Genomic DNA, 18215 nt, shown 5'->3' on the forward strand with positions numbered 1-18215 from the left:
ACATCATATCGTCTCTGGTATCATGGAAGATAAATTACAGCTGACGCTATCCCTAATTAATATCCCTAATCCTTTGCTAACTTAATTGTTCACTGGACCACTCAAGTAAACACAATTCACTTTCAAGATTATACTCTTTTGCTTGTAATTCCAATTAATACTGGAAGTGATCATCTGTATTATATTTTTTCAAAAACAATCAATAAGTAGGGGGCAAATAGTACTTGCTGATAAAAACTTGCTGAAAAATTCACCTTAACTGCCAACTTGAACATGAGGTTTTCTCTAGGTATAGAAAGTAGATGTTACATAGAAATCATTGCCCATAAGTTAAAAAAAAAAAAAAAAGGCTGTGATGATGTTTTCAGCTGAATATCAAAAGTATTTATCCTTGTAAATAGGCAAATGCCCAAATATACATTCCAAGAGAAATCAAGACATGGATTATCTCAAAACTTCAGAAAATTTATTTATTGCTCTTCTTTATTGTTTTTCTGTTTTTAAACTTTAAGCTGCCCAGAGTCATTTTACTGTTGAGCAGCCTCCAAATCAAATCAAATCAAATCAAATCAAATCAAATCAAATCAAATCAAATCATAAACAGATAAATACATTTCCCGGCTAACTTGGTCATGCTTAGATTGTTAGCCTTACATTCTGGAAGACCAATGCAACAAGTGAATTCTAAATCACACATCAAGACTGAAATATTACACGGGATGTTCAACAATCCATTAACATTTTCACAATGAGTTGCAATAAATTTTGCAGAAGATTAGCATATTCCTTCCCTATCACACTCTGCTGAAAATAAATTACAAGTGTTGGAATGAACAGAGTTTCCATATTTATATTTTCAACTTTCAATAATAATTGCAATATTCATGAACAACGAAGAATGCATCACAAATGTTTGTTAACTCAATTCCTCAACAAGTGCAATAATTATATACTCTTCCAATTCACACATAATTTAAAACTTTCACTAACTTGATAAACTATTCATACATGAAGAATGATGTATAAATATCTGTATCTGCCTTTACTGGAATACCATTTTTGAAACAGATAGGTAAGGTGGGCCTTATCTCTATTCATTTAGCAATGTTTATCATTTATTATTTAATATCAAAAGTAATATAAATACTAACATTTATTTGGTTGCTCATTTCCCCTAATTAAAGTTTTTTTTCCAATTCTTTTTAAATGGAAACTTTTACTTTAACCATCTGAGGAATTATCTTTCTTACTTTAGTTTCAGCTTCCATCTATCACATTAGTTGCATAACTATTCAAATTTACATTCTACTGTGAACTATATCAGTAGTTTCTTTAACAAGGGTGTAACTACTGACCATATAATATAGCAAAAATGCACCATGATTTGCATATCACAACACAGTAACACTTTTTCAGATGCCAACTTCATAAAGTGATTGATGGCACCTAATTAGTAGGAAATAGGTCTCCTGCAAAATCTTAAAAAATCATTTTATATGCAACAGAGCTATATTAGGGTTTAATCAGACTGTCAGCATTTACATTTCCTAATTGAATTAGGTTCAACTTGGAACAGGAAGACCTATATTCAAATCCATTCTTAACCATGGATGCTTATGGAGTGACTTTTGGACAGTTACTATCTTTCACTCCAATGCACTTCACAGGGCTATTGTTATGCGTAAAAATTGAAAACAGGAAGGTACCATGTGCTATCTTATATGATCTCTATATTAAATACAGAGATAGAATGCTGAAAATAAGTGAACAGAATTTGTTACAGAATACTGGTATAGAATGTAGCAATAGAATACAAATGCTTGCATGATGAAAAATTTTCAAAATTTCAGATTTACATCCATGACCCATAGTGCCATTTTCCCAACTGAGCAGGCCTATAAAGGCTAAAGGTAAAGTCACCTTCAAGTTAAACTTGACTTCTGGTGACTATAGTGATACATTTGTGTTGCTTCTTTGGCAACAATACAGAAGTGATTTGATGCTATCTTTTCCCATAGCTCCGTCATTCTCGCTTTCTGGTGGCCTCCCCTTCATGTATTAACTAAGTCTGACCATGCTTAGCTTTCTGAAATCAACTAAACTTGGCCTAAAAGGTCAGAGGAGCACTGGGGAAAAAAAAAAAACAGGGAAAAGCTTTTCTAAGCCTTTTAAGATAACAAAATGTAGCTCTAACAGAGAAAATTTAGAGGGTACAGACCTTCCCAGACACTACCTGGCTCTGGTTCCAGACCTAACCCTGCAAACATGTTATGGTTCACTTAAAGAATAAATGGATTGGCATTAACTTGAGGATGAGCATGTTAGCCTTACAACTAATGCTCCAGACCAGTGTACTTCCTCTCCATTTTATTCTTTTTCAGCACAGCAATGAAGAGAGACTGAAATGCTTGCTTTCATTTTTAACTAACCTCTGTTTGGAATTGTGCATCTTTACACAAAATGTGAAGTCATTTTGTGATTAAGCTTAGCATAGCATAAGAACCCAGACTATGGCCAAGATTAATCTGGCACCATGGGGGCAAGGGGAAGATTAAAATAACTCAATTTAACCAAGGTGTCTTGTATCATTTCAAGCAGTCCAGGGTGGGAGGTATTAACCATTGGTTCATATTCCATGCTAACCTCTATACACAGAACCCAAGCCTCTGAGCAGCCTCCAAGCAGAAATAAGAGGGTAAGAATACTTCTGCTATTAGTTGCTTTTTCATATGTACAGGGCAATACTATTTAGAAGCAAAGGAGCCGGAGAAAGAATCATTACTTGCACTTTTTATGTACCATGTGAACCAGGCAACATAGTCTGTAAATTATGGGTTATGGCTTTGTGTGAACCAAATTCAATTTGGCTTACTTAGTAAACCAGTCATGGTTTAGCATGTTATGTGAATATAACCACAGTAGTTGGGGAAAAAAATAATTTGTAGTTTGCCTAAAAGATAACTTCAAGCTACAGTTAATGACCTTGATTTGTTTGGATATAAATCACAGTTGACAGTTACTGTAGTTCTTAGTTTGGATATTGCAACAAACCGCAGTTGAAAACAAAAGTAAATACTTTCACTTTCCTCCTCCAAGCCAGCCATGGAATGGTAATATTTTAGCAATCTGCAAACCAGACCAATCTATAAACTGAATCAACGCCTCCATAACATACATTGTGTGAGCAGTCAAATTATTTTTTATTTAAATCCCAAACACAAGCTACTAATGATTAAGGCAGGAAAAGGCATTGCCATAGTTTATACTGTAATAATCAGACTTTGCTTCAATGCAGTTATGGCAATTAATTTTTGTTTTATGAAAGTGAGACTGCAAAGAAAAGAAGCTTCTCTGTGGAGGCTGGGAATACTAAAGTTTATAATATAATATTTTAAAGGAAAACACTTTAAGGGAAAAATATTTCCTAGGCAATATATTGTATTCTAAAATCAGTATAAAAATTAGTATAAAAATCATCACACAAAAGGCTGTATCCTCTTCTATAAGGTATAATAGCTATAAAAACTCTGTTGTGAATGAAAATTGTCAGATTTATTTTAATAGCAGTAATAAATTTTATTTATCTGATTAAAATAGTTCCACCATGGCCATAACTTTCTAATGCAGATTTCACCAATCTGATGCACCTCATATATGAGCTGGGAATTTGGAGAACTGCAGTCTCAACATTTCTGGAGAACCTCAGGTTGGGAAAGTATCTCTAATTAACTGACTGAATGACTGGCTTTACTGCTCAGACCTACCTGTATGAGAACCTTGAGGAAACAGACTTAATACTGATTGAAAAGTAAATATTCAGAAATACTCTTATTCCAGAGCTCTGGAACAATTAAATTCCCTTTATGAGTCCATATTGATGAATTTATAATGTCATTTGTTAATTTGTTTTTGGAGTTACTGTCTTTAGAAAAAGGTATGATCAAAGATGTGGAAGTATTGCTAATGTATACACTTAAAAAGAGAGTCAAGTTACTTTTCAACCATTTTTTAAAACTATTACATGCTAATTGACAGCTGGACAACAGAAATTGATAGTTTCTTACCTTCTTACTGCTCACAGACTTATTCAACATTTGAAAGATAACTGTATGGTATTTTCAATCAGTGGACTGAAAATCTGATGTTACTTGCAACTAATGAACAGATACAGATTATGTATGAGTGGTTATGATGCATTATGGTAATCCTTTACTGAAACTATTGTGTAAAATTTTATTTACATATATGCATGTGTGAGAAGCCCTTATATACATGAATTTGTCCTTGTTTTGTCTTTTGTCTTTTTTATTTAAACCCCTGTACACTATAGTAATAAAACATTCCAAATAAACCCTAAGCAACAGCTGAAAATGTCAACTCATCATTTTATCATTCAGAGGATTCTAAATTTCAAAACATGGGAGGTCTGCAAATCAGTGCCAACATACAGTAGGTCTGTTAGCTCTAGCTTTGCCATCAGTTCTGCAAGCAGTTTCACTCAGAAATATGAATTTTAAAGAATGGTAGAAATCTGATTACTCAACTCTTTTAACAGAAGCTCCCCCCCCCCTTTTTTTAATTCTATTGACAATGACAACACAAGACTCTGGCTTTTGCTAGAGACAGAAGCAATACAATATTTTCAAGTCTTGAAATAAATACCTAATGTTCTTTTTGACTTTCATATAGAATTATTGTCAGAGTCTGCAACAGAATTATTGTCAGGTAGTACAGAAAGATCTGTTCATGAAGATATCTTTGTAACAGATGAATGAAACAAGTAGGGACCTTCCTGAATCATAAAATGTGCGATCTTTGGTACAAATACAACACATAGTACTTACAGTCTTTTAAATTACGCATTATAATATTTAACTTCATGATCCACTCTATTAAACAACAGTTTGGAAGAAACAAAACAAAATTGTTTTAAATAATTCACCCAAGAGAGGAGGCCACACCTGAGCCTAGCATTTAACCTCATGCGAACAGTACTTGTTTACACACCTAAAAAGAAATTAACTATCTACCTCCACAATACTTTCTGTAGGACTATTACTGATCAAAGAAATGGCATAATTCAGTACACTAAACTCCACCCATTTAAACTGTATTCTAAGCCTTTAATTATATCCATGAAGTGTCTATCCTTTCTACAGGCTCTCTTTACTGATCCATAATTTTATCAGCTATTCTTTTAATAGACATATATACAATTAATATATCCTATCTAGTCAAGTAATAAGTTAATTTCCTAAATTAGAAATCTTTGGAGGCAATTTATTTCTAATTTTGTCTTATTCCAGTTGTCTTGTTCCATTCTAATAATGGAACCCTGGGCAATAATCAAAATACAAATGCAGGATCATACGAACATTCAAGTACATATCTCAGTAAAACTAACAAGGCCACAGTTACTTGTCCAATTTCAAATCATAAGGCAAGATGTCATTTATTTCAATTTAATGTATGCAAAAAAACTTTTAATGGATAGTATCAGCTGATAAAATTGCATGATAGAAGTACAGTATCTCCTTGCAGAAACAATCTTCAAAGATGAAAGATCCATTCTTTCCCATCTGCTTAGGTTACAGAAAGAATCCCTGTTTTGCTGCAAAGTAAACGTTTACATATACAAATACACAGCATTTGGTTTTGAATCCAGATCCCAAACTCCACAAAAGACAGCAGCATGCAGAGATTCATCAACTGTGGGAGACCTCTCCACATTAAATGCAACCCCCCCATGGTATTAGAAAAACGCTTAACCTTTTTCCATATCTCTTTCTCACAGGCACTGGGGCACGCACAAAAATCAATCTAAGCCTGCTACACTGCAGTTCCATAGTGTAACCGTCCCTCCCGCCCAACACTTCAACTCCCCGACAGATAATCTCTCCACAAGCTACACCACCCTGATTCTACTCATTTCTGGAAAAAGGGTGCAGAGCAGGAGGACAGACCGTGAGGAGGAGAAAGAAGCGACCCAAGGCTAGATGAAAAGCCCCTACCACCAGCTACCCGGGAAAGCACCGCTTCCTCCCCCCTCTTCCACCACGTCCCCGTGCTTGGCAAGGGAGAGGCGGCGAGGGGAGCAGCAGAAGCAGGCACCTGTTTGGGCACGAGAGCGACAGGACCGCTGCCTGCTTACCCGTCCAGCTCCCACGCCGCTGGTGCTGAGGGAGGAGGGATGCTTCTCCGTTCCCCTTGGCAACCAGGCCCTCCACCTCTGGCGGCGGGGCTGCCGGTTGGGGGAAAGGGCGCGCGCTCTTCCCCCTCACTCCCCCCGCGGGCGCTGCCATATGCCGGGGCACCGACGCCTCTGCACTCGCTCGCTCCCGCGCCAGAGCGGCCTCGGCCTCGAGGCGGTCTCCGTCTCCAGCCCCGCCCGCCCGCCTCCTCCCGCCAGAGGTGCGCGGCCGCTCCTCACCCGCAGCGAGAGTGGGCATCCGCCCTCCTTGGATCGCCACCACTGCTCCCGTCGCCTCACCATCCTCGAGCCGGGCCAGGCCCCGGAACCGCTCACCTTTTTGCCGCCGCCTCCGGCGCCGCCGCCACCGGGCCAGAGCCACTGCCACCGCCGCCTCCATGCCGGGGCTCCTCAGCCCCGCAGCTCTTCACCGCCGCCTCCGCCTATGCCAGGGCCGCCTCCGCCCGCCGAGCCGCCCACTGCGTCAGCTTCGTAAACCCCACTACGCACCCAGCGGTAACCATGGCTACGGCGGGTCTGCGCGCGCCCTCTGCTGGCCAGAAGTGCAACCTAGCCGGGAAAATGGCCAGAGAGATGTCCAACCGGGCGAAGAGGACTTCTCGCTGCCCCTCCGGGCTGAGGAAGAGACTACTGAAATGCGGGAAAAGACCCATCTCTCTTTTTATTAGTCTTTGAAAGAGGATTTGCGAGGCTCAACTATTTATGGAAGACGTCACTTCTCCATAAATAGAGCCCTGCTCTTTGATCCATCCTGCACCTGAATGGAGAAAAGCGGTGACTTAAAGGCATTCACAGATGGAAGAGCCCCTCTCTTTAATCCTAAATGCACAGGGAAAGAAGTGGTGTCTTACTGAATCAAAAAGAAGCTGGAAAGCAGTATTTAAAAAAACAAAACATGCTTTTTAAAAGTTTCTATCTGTGATATGGAGATTAGGTTCTATCACCCTTGAACCTCAACAAATGCCATTATTTTCTTAGCCAGATATAAATAAATTGAAAAGGGACATTGGGAGGGGTGGAGGAAGCTGTAGCAAGGAACACTTGTGGGTTGTCTTTTCTTCTATGAAGAAACCAGTTTAGATAATAGCAAAAGCAGGTAGATAGAATCCTCTGAAATTTGTTATCACATCATTGATCTGAAATTATTGAATGTGAGTTTTTTTGCACTATGAAGGGGTTTTTTTTTTGATGTGCATCTGAGACATAAAAAGATAAGACACATTAGTTCATCTGTTGCTTCTATAAACTAAGGAACACAGAGCCAACTAAACAGTCTTCCTTTATATGGTGCCAGTGGGTGTCCTTCAGTTTCAGGCATGCCCAGTATGCATGATAAATGGAAGACTAGAGGAACAGAAGTATTCAAGAAAGACTTCATATGCTTCTTCAGAACTCCCAATGCTACCACTTAACTCAGAAGATAATTGAGAACAGCAATCAACCAATACTGTGCAAGGAGTTGCCCTGAGAAAAAGAAAAATCCCATTGACTGTTTTTCAAAATAATTTGCAACTGACTTTTAGGGTTGAGTTCTCTCAAACTGGCTTATATGTAAATACAGACAAACCATCATAAAATTATCTATAAGAATAAATCACATAAATTAGCAACAGGAAGTATAAATAACCGCATTCAGTTCAGCATAGGCATTCATACTGAATTTTTGGCTTTCATTTTCAGCCCTTAGCAATCAGTTCCACAGCTTCCCCAAACCCCCAATGATGTTTTTCTTCCATTTTGGAATAATTAATGGTAGACTGCTTGCAAAGATCACTCTGATCTAATCAGAAGTGCCACTCTGATTTGAAGACAGATTAATCACTGCATCCAAACTTCCTCCTCCATCCTCTCCCTGATAGCATTTTATATAAGTGCTAAAATAATAATTATTTTTCCCCTTTCTGGTGCAGCTGTGCAGTGGCACCATTTGCAGTATAAGAAAGCAATAGGGGCCACAGAGTTAATTAGAACCACCCATCGCAGGTATATGATATTCTGTTTGGAATTACTCTAATCCACTTGAATATTTGCACAGATCTGAGGAATAGCCATAGTATTTTTTTAAAATAAACTAATTTTAAAAAGTGCCCTTACTACTGCCTTTTTAAGGTAGTGAGGATACATCTTCTTTCAAAAAGCCACTGATCATCTGAATAATGCAAAATTCCAGAGCAGCAGCGGCTAATTTCATTAATCAGGAAAAATATGGTTATAAAATGCAAATAGCAGATCTCAACCATTCAGTACATTCATCCACAATTTCAGATTGCCCAAGCTAAAAAGTGTCCTAGTCACAACTATCACCGACTGTCAAAAAGATTGCACCCAAGATGGTGAGAATATTTTATCCATAAAAAACATCCAGCAAATTGGCCACAATAAGCACTCAAAGATTCCAGTTCTTGTACCCTCAGAATAAACACAAAAGAAGCTTTCTACTAAATGATAAGATAAGTGGTGACAGAGAAATAAGATATTGAACTGTAATTATTGCTAAAGTGCCAAAAATCAATACAGATTGGTTGTCATCTGCGTCTGATTGTATTCATTGTAAAATCTCAACCATTTGGGCTTTAGTCAGTAACCCAATCACTTAATTGCCTTCACATCCTCAAAGTATCAACATATCTTCATGAGAGTCACAAACTTTTCTGACCAAATGTCATCCCTGTCCCCGTTCTTTAAATCAAGGGTGTGAAACCTTTTTCCAGCCTAGGGCATACTTGGCCTTTGAATGGTATGCTAGAGACTGCGTTCTGGACAGGGACGGAACTAAGATGTGGGCAAGGCCAGGACAAAAACGACTACCTATATTAATTTATCACTGTGATAACACCTCATATATTTAATAATTTTCTCCTTCCTTCATATCTCCTTCTGCATCCCCCAGACTTCAGAAGGCCACATGCAGCCTTGGGGCTACAGGTTTGCACTGCTGCCTCAGTTTAGGCTTAGTGTTGCATCTGGCAATTTATGCACACATTGTTCACACATCCCTTGGATTATTCAGATCTTGATAACAAGAAGCAGGTTAGCACAGTGTTACAAATGATTTAAACAATACCCCTTCCCATAGGTTAAAATTATACTGCCTGCATGAAGAGAAGCACTAAGACATTTGTTATTCTTTTTAGAGTGAATAGCATTTTCCAACCTATATAGATTCACACAGTTTCTTAAATTCTCTAGTGCAGTGTTTTTTTTACCAGGATTACATGAAATGTTTGTGTTCTTTCTCACCACAACCATAAGTATCACTTGTTACACTGGCCAGTCACACCCAATATAACTAACCAATTATACTGAATGTAATGCAGTGAGATGGGTGGCGACAAATTTGAAATATATATATATAAATAAATAAATAAATAAATAAATAAATAAATAAAACGAATCCATCAATACAATGTTTCTGCCTTGGAATTTTATAATGATTAAATATAGTAATGCATGTTTAAGTCATATTAGTTTACATAGAACATTTAAGTATGACCCCCTTGGGCAGGGTAATAAGGTCAAGAAAAGTCAAGCTGACAGTTGCATAAATAAACAACTAGGTATTTTGGAAAGCTTTTACAAATTCTTCATACTTTAAATAAAGTATGAAATAGTATTTTCCCTGTTCCCTCCAAAAAGACTCTGTTGTTTTACACAAGCATCTTAGCGGCGGCAGCAGCAGCAGTCCCAAACTGGATCCTCGACTCACAAACAAGCAATTTTAAATTGTTTCATTACCACTAGGTGCCCTTGGGGGTAGTTATCCCCAGCTTAAGAACCACTGGAATAGATGATAGATAAATTTCAATAAATACTGCAAATACTGGGAATTCTATTTGCATTTCAAACCAAGAATTTTCTGTAGTGAGCAGGCAGTTGCATGCATATCATTGTCTGCCATCAGTTTAGTAAACAATTTGGCAAAAGTGAAAACAAACAAGGGCCACAAAACATTTAACATGTAAATTTGCTATAAGCTGTTGAAGATATTTGTCAAGTGGCTTTTAAGCTGACAGAGAAAAGGAAAAAGAGATCTGTGGTAACAAAACTTGCTGGCAATTTACATTAGGGAAGGAACTGAAGCATTGTCCCATCACCATTGTGGTAGTGTCATTCAAGTCCCAAAATACGTTGCACCAGATAAGAAAAGGAAGGAGAAGACAAAATAGAGAAGTATAACATTGCTATGTCTAAAAACACATTATAAAGTTTTAAGTCACATCTTATTTTGGAGCCCTCTAAGAAAGAATATAACACCCACCATCTTGATTTTGGACTGATCACACAGAAAAATAGCTGCTATTCAAACTTAATCTTCACTGTCCATAGTTATAAGCGAATTCATGAGACTTCTGCAAGCAAAATTCCATAGGTAGCAGACAACTGATACCATACAAGCAAAATATTTACTTACTAGCTCTAATTTTTCATGGAAACTGGTACTTCTTGCCAATTTTAATATGAATGCTAAAACCATTCTACAAACTATAAAACCAGGTGTTCAACTTTTAAAAAAGCAGTAGATTTTAATTTCAATGAGATATATTTTTATTCACTGTTAAAAGGAGCAGTAAAATGGTGGAATGCTTTTTCTTACTATTGTACAGATGAGGTTTGGCTTCTTGGCTGCTGTGAATGAGCCTCTCACTATGTTTTTGCCTGATTAATTCAATGGATAATAAGTGGCTTAACAAATGTTGCTCACTTGTATTAATATTGTGGAAACTTTCTCTAGCCTTTGGAATGTAAAACTAATCAGTTTGGAAGTGTTAAGGTTTTTCAACCTGAAACTGGACAAACGTGATAGAGGAATATAAACTGTCTGAAAGTAAGGCCCATTGGGCCACAGTTGCTGTCATGGGAAACTTAAAGCAAGATTAACAGGTTCCCTTGTTTGTCTTAAAGCCTTTTTACTTTCAAAGAGCATTGCTTATATGTTTGTAAGTATATTACTTCAAAAATGCATCGTAATGTTTCTTCTCTGTAATGCTGGTAGGATAAATTATATAATATAATTTCTCTGTTCCAATGCCTACCTGCCCTACATGACCGCAATCCAAAGAGCATAACCCATCATAAAAACATTGTCTTTACCTTCAGAAATCTCTTAAGACTTTCTCTACTCATGAATCCATAGCCCATATGTAAACCTCACTTTTCTACCTCATAACTAACCATGAATATCATTCTTCAATCTCTCCTGTTACATTGCTCACAAATTAACCTGCTAATTTAACCCAGGATCCAGCTAGTCCAGAGGTAATCAACATGGGACTCTTTAGGTGTTTTTAATGATATGCTTGGAAGAAAGTCTTAAAAGCCAAATGAAGGGGCATAGAAGTTATAGTAAATAAATAAAACCTGAAGATAAATATTAGATTTAGATCATGACATGTTTGTTGTATTCACACAACATGCTTAAGCATAAAACAGGGATAATATCTAAATTCACACAACATGCTAAGCCAAAACAAACCAATTAACGGGATGGCCTGGTTCACACAGCACGCTGACTCATAATAAAGTTTGTTTGATTCTGGGTTAGCAATTGTGGTTTGTAACCCATGGTTTCTGATTTAGCATGTTGTGGAAATACAGCCAATAAAAAAGCTAGCGCAAAACCAAAAACCTCAGTTCCAAATCTCTGACAAACATAAACCTACTAAGAAACCCTTGTTCAAGAGGACATCAAACTAAGATTTAGTCTGGATGCCATTAAAGTTTGTCAAAGTTCGCTTTTGACTTAGGAGTGTGCTGTACTAGCAGCATTGTTGCTAAAATTTGTGAAGACACTTAATTTGAAAGCATTTATAAGTGGGTCAGGGAATACCAAATTATGTATTCTAGTCGATGGTGTTAAGAGGTTTCCTTGCTGCTGTGGCTTGATAGAAGTGCATAGGTGGGCATTACCTGGATGTTTTGTATATGATTTGCCAAGAGGCTGAGACTTTGGCTATTTAAAGATGTTAGTTTATTGTGATTTTCTACTTGAAATATATCTTGCTCCTAGGATTTTCTTAGTCTGAATTGGTAAGAACTGAATCTGATGTTTGCCTCTGCCAGGGTCTAACTGGGGAGTTTTGTTGTAGAGGAGCTAAGGCAACCAGACCTGGGCTGCAAAACTCCAGACGATGGCAGCTGTACAGAACATTTGAACTCTTTGCTGATCATCTGGATTTTTGCAGTCCAGATCAGGTTGCCTTAGTGGAAGCTGCATTTTTGCTATTGTTTATTACTGCTGGTTTGTTCGCTGCGCTGGCATAAAGTTTTTATAAAATCTTACACAATATTGGGAATTTCATGTAGGGAACATAATGAATCCCAAATGAAACTGAACCAGTGTTTTACCTGTATATTCTACTTCCTCCCACACAGAGTACAGAAACACTTCAAGGAAAAATTGCTTATCAGTGCCATCTTCTGGTGAACAAAGGTATGTGACATTTGAAGTGTTTCTTTTCTTTTTCTTTCTGCTACCCCAGGAAAGTACAAAAGTAGATTGTAAGTGAGATCTCAGTGGTATTCAAGCCCATTCCTGGCCGCTGCTCTGTAACTCTGCTTACGTTTTGAGAAACTCAAGATGCAGATTTATAACAATATAAACAATAAACATAAGATGTATAAGATCTTTTTGAAATCGCACCCTATAACCTCCACCCACAATTTCTTGATTAAATATAGAGAATAAAACAACTCCTTTAGGAAGCAGCATTCAAACTACATGAGATAATTGGAGAAGGCCTTGGAGATACTCCAGTTTCAAACAATTGTTTAAAAGCTGCATTACTATTCAGAACTTGCTCCAAGTTCTCACCCAAGAACTCCTATTATCATGCAATAGCAACACAGGTATAATAATACAGTACAATTTTGGCCTCATGCACCAAAAATCAAATCATTCTCTGTTTCAGTCCTCCCAAAATGTATATTCTTGTGTACTTTCTCCAAGCAATATTAAACATGCTACTTGTTATCAATAATTTAAATTTCCCTTGTGGCTTTGAACTATAATGTGGTCTCTCTTTCTTGCAGCATAATTTCTTTTGCTGCTTCAATCTTGTATTTATTTTCTGTATGTGCAACAACTTTCATTTGAGTGTTTATAGTAAATTATGTAGAATTATACTGAGGTTTGTTGTTTTCTGTTACTATGACTCCTCTTTGGGGAACTACTTGAAAATATTTAGTCTTTAGCAATTCTTCTCCTTTATGAATCTGAGTATATGTAAATTAGGGCTGTGCAAATCCTTCTGAAGAGGTGCTTCAGCACGCACAGGAGCATGGAGGAAGAACCTCTTTCAGATTGCTAAAACAGCCGCATCTCTTTTCAGAGTTGTGTAGCTGCTTTGGAACGTACACCCAGCTGTCTCCACATGCAGCAGATCCCTCACAGTCTAACATGTCAATGTTATGAATTGTCTACAAATCAAACTGCATCCTGATACAGTATTCCAATTTTAGGTTAGCAATATGAATTTCTGAAGCTCTCATGTTTATACTTAGATTTTGGTTGCCATTAGTCAATACTGTTGAAATTAAGCAGTTTTGCAGATTTGGCTGCAAGATTAATACAGCACACAGCCAGAGCCCCATGTTAAAATGCTTTACTCCAGTGCAGAAACATATACTGGCAGAAAGGAAGGCTGGCAGAAATTGTGCTACCCTCTTTCCTGATCCCCATTCTGCTTCATTAATGAGACTAGCGAGTGGTACAGTCTTTACTGTTTTAATATGGGATGCTATAAGGAACCTGATTAGCGGATCCCCTGGCTTCATTTCCTCTCCCACCAAGCAACACTTGCCTGCAAAAAAAAACTACAACTGCTGTCTGTAGTGTGTGCTGGGCAGGGATGAGTGGGTGTAAGAAAGGCTAGTTTAGCTACCTCTCAAGTTGCTTAAATCTGTTACCTGTCAGGTTATTTCCAAAGAGAGGAGTAGAAGTCTACTGAAGCAACACTAAACCTATTTCTCAAAAATAGCCTGGATGACAGAGAAGAGGAGGGGGATGAAGTGGGAGGGAACAGCCAGCAGGCTTCGTCCTCAGCTAGTGCTGCAATGGACTGCCTGAGCTGGCAGCACCTAGAAATAGCCTGGGGAGCAAGCAAAATGGTGTTCTACATCCATGTAATACAGGCAGTAACAAGCCCAGCCATGCAAAGCTCCTTGTCAGCAGAATCACTGGAAAACCTTTATTGCAGTCAGTGGTGACAGAACCAGCAAGTTACCGCTGAGCTGATAAACACCTGGCTCACTTTCCCAGCTTAAATCAACCTCCTTGCCTTCCCAGGGCTGCTGCTCTTTCAAAACAGGCCGGTTCTGTTGTTACGCACAGGTCTAGCACTCTTTTAAAAGAGCACGGAACCAATGTATATGCATTTGACAAGCCCTTCAGAAATACTAGTCAGGCTTTGCAAGGCCAGTGCCTCTGCAGAAGTCAAATGTCCAGTCTCTCCTGCAGGGCAAGACTCAGTGGCTATAGAGGGTAGCTCCCAGCAGCCTATAATGGCCCATAGGAGCTAGGAGGATCCAGTGGTGTGTTACTAAATGTTGAAGAACCCGCTCTAATGGTTCCATTGCCACCATTGCACCCCTCTGCTGGTTGTGGAACAGCTGATTGGTGTGCTAGGTGTTGAGGTACACTGCTATTGTCAACCAGCTCGCAAAATTTCAGTAAATTTAAAATTGGCTCTTGTTAGCTGGTGCGAGCTGGTTCCAGCACTCCCCTGGGAACATCCCACCCACTCACCCACCCCTGCTGCAAAGAGCTACCTTGTTGATGAAGCATGCTGGATTATATCTAAAGCAAAGATTGTGTTGGGAGAAGAGGGAAGGCACTATTTAAAATTGGGGCATTCCTTTCAGCTGCCTCACCTGGGGCTAGGGATGAGACAAAGGCAATGTCATGAAAATATGTCATGTCAAAGCAGTTACCAGGGCATTTTCATGCTGTGCTTAAGGGAACATAGAGATAAGCCCTTGGCCTCTCTTTGGCTTTTGTTGCATTTTTTACCTTTAATATACTTTATTTATTATTAACATATTTTTATCTATGTATACGTCTTTGTATACTCAAATATCTTGAAGATAAATAAGTATATGTAGTTTCAAAATGTGTTATTTTAAATTTTTCCAGAAATCTTTTGTTCTACTATGAGTGGATAAATACAAAATGTCACTTACCCGTCCAATTCTTCATATCTATATCTATATCTATATCTATATCTATATCTATATCTATATCTATATCTATATCTATATCTATATCTATATCTATATCATCAATTTAATAAAATGCAAATTAATGCAATAATATATATCTTATTCCCATTTAATTAATTTCTTATGCTTAGCAAAATGACTTAATATGTTTTTCTTGTTAAGTGCATCTGATCTATTAGTACTGAAAATGGATTGGCTTTGTTCTTTTTTAAATCACTATTTGATACATTGATTTAAAGCATGTTTCTTATACTAGTTTCCATACAAATCAGCCTAAATATTTTCCACATGCTAGTATGAATTAAAAAGTGTTTACTTTAAAGCTAGTATTAAAAACCATTAATATGGATTCCTCCCTTTTTCATACCAAGCTTTCAAAAGAGCATTCATTATAACGTTATTTCTCCATAATATCCTATTCTAAATCCATATAAACATTTTACTTGTAGTTTACCACTTTGTTTCCTCATGAATATTAATAATTATCATAAATTTATTTCATCCAATCTACTAATCTGTTTTTGTGACAATATAGTACAACATTCAACTTCAGGTTCTTTTCCCACAGTCCAGTGATAATTTTACCAAGCTTTTTGTTACTTTATATAAATCTAAATGTCACTTCCTGCCACTCAGTTAATACTCTGAAATGTATTACACGAAGAAATATTTCTCAAGCATTTGTTTTGGCAATTATATTTTCAAACTTGTATTGTTAGTTTGGTTCTCTTGTCATTCTTAATATGTGTCCCTCTTAAAGCTCGCTACAAACTTTAGGCTCTTCCTGGCAGCCAGCCTTTCCTTACCAAGGACTGACTTCACAATTAAAATAAAGCAGAACCTGACCAAGCTATTCTGGCTATTTTAGGATACCAGGGCTCTCTGGGAATCAGTATGTTTACTTGCTTGCAAGCCTGCCAGGCTAGCAAAGAACTGATACCAGTGGCAAAGTGCCCCGTCAGTACCAGTCAGTAATTGCTCTCCATTTCCATTTTTTAAAAAAACCAAAAACACGTTCCCCTCGTGGAACAAAATAATTTTAGAAAAGGTGCTTCATAAACTTGTGATGGTGGCAATATGGCTACATTTTGGCTCCTTAGCCCATTATAGACACTGTGTCAGGAGATCAGAAGCTTAGAGGCAGCGGCCTTTCCAGCATCCTCATGGTGTGCCTGATGCAACGCAGTTCAACAGAATACTGCTGCTTCTCCAGTAACATTAGCTGCCTGCAAATGGGAGTCTCCGGTTGGATGAAAACCTTGAAACTGCAGCAAAAAGCTAGGACCCAGCGCAATGGTCATTTCCTGCTAATAATGCAGTATGATCACTGGATTTAGATCTGCACCCACATTTGGAAGTAGCCATACATTCATAGTTATGAATCAATGAATGAACATAGTAAGGAGATAATGAATAATTCAAGCAGCATTTTCGTTTCCCCCCCCCCCTCCTGTTAGATGCTATAAATGGAATAGAGCAATAGAAGTTTGGGTCTGTGGCTTTTAATGTTACACATAGTTCCCAGGCCCTTTGCCTGTCGCCACTTTCCCCCATTGGCTGCTTTTGGTAATTGAGTGTGTACTATTTACTAATAATGCTACTGTATATACAAATAGCTCTACTTAGCTATTCTTCAGACTCATGCCAAACAGAAGGGTGAGCCACAGAAGCTGAAGTTTAAATTTAAAAACCATTAATTTTGCTATTGCCCAACATACTACATCTAAGGGGATTTTCCTTAGACAATTAATTTTCTCTAATGAGAATATTAGACCCTGCCTCTTCTCAGCGCCCCAAGTTCTCATTCTGCACTATCTATTTGTCTATGTCCATACTTAGAGACCATTGTTTTGGAGGTATTCATGATTTTGCTGTCCTCCTTCTGAGTTCTTGTAACAATTTAGCCTCAAACCACCATCCTTGGATATATGGAACTACAGTTTCCATCACCCAACACTGGAGAATGACTGGTTAGGCTTAGTTATAATATGTTTATGTACACATTTCTGTCAATGTTGCCTCCACCTCCTAGATACGAAACGTAGTATTGTATTGCATTTCTTTCTCTTATATTAATTTTTCAAAATGAAATGACCAGTAAGGCTTGCACAATATATCACAAATGCACACTTTCACATTCCAAATGTTCAGTGGCACAGTCATTAAACTAGAGGAAGTGACAGGGAAAATAGACTTTACTTTGAATAGTGGGGTTCATTGTTGACTTTTATAGTTATGGTTGACCAGTATCCATTACAAAAATAGGCATTCTTAACTGTATAATGGCTCTTGTTTTTCATTGTTTTAATTTTATTTTGACTGTTCTAAACTGGTTTAAGAAATACTTTGTGGATCAAAAACAACACAGTAATCTAGAAAATAAATACAACATACAGTATGACATTGGCAGCAATCCAGCATGTAGTAATCATGGTGGCAGAGTATCAGAATTAAGATAATACTGTGCTGCATATCTGTGTACTGTATCTTCATATATGGTACGTGTAGTCCTATCTAATGCAGATTTCCTAAGAAATACGTCAGTTTGTTGAATGGAGCCAATTCAGATGTGTACAGCAAGGAAATGCAGTCCACCTCCCTCAGATGATGCTGACCTCCAACCTCTAGCACCCAAGGCACCATGGCCAATGACAAGCATAATCTGACAGGACCAAATTCCCCATTAGGTTTGCAGCCTAACTGCCATATCTACTGTTCATATAGAACTATCAGACTGTTAGAAAAACACTGTTCGATTAGTCAGTTAAAAGCAGATGATTGATGATAT

At 37.8% G+C, this 18215-nt stretch overlaps 1 protein-coding gene across 4 annotated transcripts in view; it reads right to left on the bottom strand.

The window, feature by feature from the left end:
* Positions 1 to 6654, bottom strand: part of DAGLA (diacylglycerol lipase alpha) — a 119267-nt gene extending 112613 nt beyond the window's left edge. For 2 of the 4 annotated variants that reach the window (XM_088146196.1, XM_088146190.1), the window contains exon 1: positions 6527 to 6654. The gene's annotated coding sequence lies outside the window, so the exon portion shown is untranslated. Of the gene's footprint in view, positions 1 to 6151; positions 6385 to 6430 lie in introns of those variants that run through there. The other 2 variants (XM_088146192.1, XM_088146193.1) reach the window with 2 other exon arrangements.
* Between the last annotated feature and the right edge of the window lie 11561 nt (positions 6655 to 18215).

This window comes from Python bivittatus, unplaced genomic scaffold (genome assembly GCF_059951505.1).
Source record: "Python bivittatus isolate LINGU-HERP-01145 unplaced genomic scaffold, Pbiv_v1 ctg000480_np1212, whole genome shotgun sequence".
NCBI lineage: Eukaryota > Metazoa > Chordata > Lepidosauria > Squamata > Pythonidae > Python > Python bivittatus.